The sequence below is a fragment of the Austrofundulus limnaeus genome, unplaced genomic scaffold (assembly GCF_001266775.1).
Source record: "Austrofundulus limnaeus strain Quisiro unplaced genomic scaffold, Austrofundulus_limnaeus-1.0 Scaffold188, whole genome shotgun sequence".
In the NCBI taxonomy this organism is placed as follows: Eukaryota; Metazoa; Chordata; class Actinopteri; order Cyprinodontiformes; family Rivulidae; genus Austrofundulus; species Austrofundulus limnaeus.
The window spans coordinates 1011869-1014558 of record NW_013952590.1 but is presented as its reverse complement, the minus strand read 5'-3'; the positions used below and the strand labels follow the sequence as shown (position 1 = coordinate 1014558).

General features: G+C 33.6%; 1 protein-coding gene across 1 annotated transcript in view; it reads right to left on the bottom strand.

The window, feature by feature from the left end:
* Positions 1 to 1036: 1036 nt before the first annotated feature.
* LOC106524468 (gastrula zinc finger protein XlCGF8.2DB) overlaps positions 1037 to 2690 on the bottom strand; it is a gene marked incomplete in the record, with an annotated part of 10266 nt that continues 8612 nt past the window's right edge. The window contains 1 exon segment of the mRNA XM_014018278.1: positions 1037 to 1728.

Sequence of the window (2690 nt, the reverse complement as noted above, 5' to 3'; positions counted from 1 at the left end):
GACACATTTGAAGAATGATGCCTGAAAGAGGAAGTGAAACGAATTGAAACCTGTCTACGAGTCAGACAGAGAGAAAAAAATGGGTGGGTTTTAAATGTAGACTGGCACGAGGAGTTACAGAATAAAATCAGTGGCTGCAAATAACAAAAACGCACAGCCGCTCGAGGTGAAAAATCAGGAACGTTAGAACGGACCAGGAAGCAGTGGAGGACTGGTTGGAAAACACCTGAGTCATTACAGAGTGCTGAAAGGTGTGAGAGTGAGACAGGGCAGAAAACACTGCAGGGAAAATATCTAGATTTTCATGTCAACACAAGCATTTAGAGAGGCATCTGTTCTGGTTTACAATGATCTCTACCAGCCGGTGACACCTCAGGATGCCCTGCCAATCTTTGGTCCAACAAGAATTTCTTCCTTTTTTGCTCTATGCAAATTTCAGTCCGTAACCCCCCTTCCCCCTCCCCCYGATTTTGTAAGCTTCCTAYWAGGCASAGGGGTCATAYRAATTTATTTTAYRAAGCCAGAGGAYGAGTCCAAGAATAAACTGGGCTGACTTAAAGTCTTGATGCCCTCAACCAAACCCTTCTTAAAAGCCTGAGTTTATAGTACATCAAAAACGGTAATTATAAAAAAACAAGCAAAAGTCCTATATGGCCTTTGGTGACCTGATATGTATAAGCACACATTTAATTTCTTTTTTTTTTTTAATTTCTTAAGTATTCAAGTAAAAAGAACTATATCATGTGAGGATTACAGTGCATCAAAAACATGTGGTTATAATGGGAGTCAATGGGACTAAATTGGGCCCTGGGGTAAAAAGTGTATGGTTGGTGTGCATCTCCTTTTGGAAGCAATTTTAGAAATAATCTAAAAAAAAGGTAAAAATAAAAATCTTGGCCAAATTTTTAGAAATTAGTTTTTAAACTGACTGAATCAAAAATAGAAGATTAGCAGAATGTACATGTTTGGTACCCTTTGGTACCCCAAAGGTTAAACATAAAATAACAACTAAGAACAACATCTGGCATCACAAGTATAACATGATTATTATAGTTTTATGCAGGTTGTCTTTTCATGCTTTTGAAAACCCACAAACAGAACAGAATAATGTTAAAGATWTGAAAACCTAAATGTTACTTTGCTTTACTTGAAAAAAACAAACTTATCAACCATTTGTCTATTAACCATTTTATATACATCTATCATGAGATTTAAGAAAGAAAGTAAGGACTTTGGTCTAAGAAATAACAATATAAGCAAAATATTGTCAGTAAAATTAACTTTTTCTTCCAAACTTCATAAATGAAACTCTGGAATGTGTTGTATAACAACCCACTTTTATAGACCAACTGTTTTCTGAGCACATATTGCAAATGACAATACAATGGAAAATGAAAATTAGATACATTTTGGATACATAAATATAAAATCTCATGTAACGTTTTGTCGTTTACAAAGGAATTTGAAACCTACATATGTAATACTGAATCCTGTAAAAATAGAAAGGCTGTCAAAAYAATATCAGCATGGTCACTTTTTTTTATGAAAAATGGTACTAACACTGTATATTGGGTTTTTATTAACCCACCAGGAAACTTTTCTGTCTTTTAGTTGAAGTGCTAGGAAAACAATGTATTATACAAAGCTTTTATAGTGCAATATTTCTCAAAAAGAAAATAAAATATTGTAATAAAACAGGAAAAATACAAAAAAAAAAAACAATAGTATCATGGTCACTTTTTTTTATGAAAAATGGTACTAANATAATTATGAGATAGCTAAGTCATAGTTATGAGATCTCATAATTATGAGATAGCTAAGTCATAATTATGAGATAGCTAAGTCATAGTTATGAGATATCTCATAATTATGAGATAGCTAAGTCATAATTATGAGATAGCTAAGTCATAATTATGAGATAGCTAAGTCAATAAGTCTGATCTGCCTTTTCATTCCCCTGAACCCCTCTATGTGCCCACATAAACACAATATTTTTTCCTTCCCTAACCAGTTGAGAATGAACTATCAAAGTTCTGATTAATAAGTCCTGTCTTGATTTTGATGCTCCTGATCCAATACTTTCTTCTTCTTCTTCTTTWAAATTTTATTGGCGGCTGGCAACCATCTTAAGGTGCATTTACCGCCACCTACCAGACTGGAGTGTGGTCATCTATAAACAGCCTCATCTCTGAAATCATGTCAGGCCAGACGGCATTAACAGTTTCTGTAACAGTACTCTGATCTGTGAATCTATACACACAAGTCTGTCTGATTTTGCAAGGACCTCAACTAAAAGCCTCAAAACTATATAAAATAATAGTATCAAAAGGTTCACTAAAAGTAGCAAAAGACTACGGGTWGTCAAAAAGAGTCTAGTAGTAGCTAAAAGTAGTAAAAACTATCTGAARGTATCAAAAGGCTAAATAAAAGTAGCAAGAGGCCGGCCCAAAACTAAAAATATAGGTTGTTAACAGTAGCAAAAGTGTRGAAGCTAAAGAGAGCGAAAGGCTGMAAACATGGGATTTTGGTAACTAAAAGCTCAGAAAATCTAAAATCTAAAAAAGAAAATTAGCAAAACAGCAAGTGAAAGCTAAAATTAGTATGAGAAGACAAAATACAGCCAACATGTTGATCATAATTAAAGAAACAACAAAGTTAATGAAGGAATTAAAAAGATCTCTATTTATTAT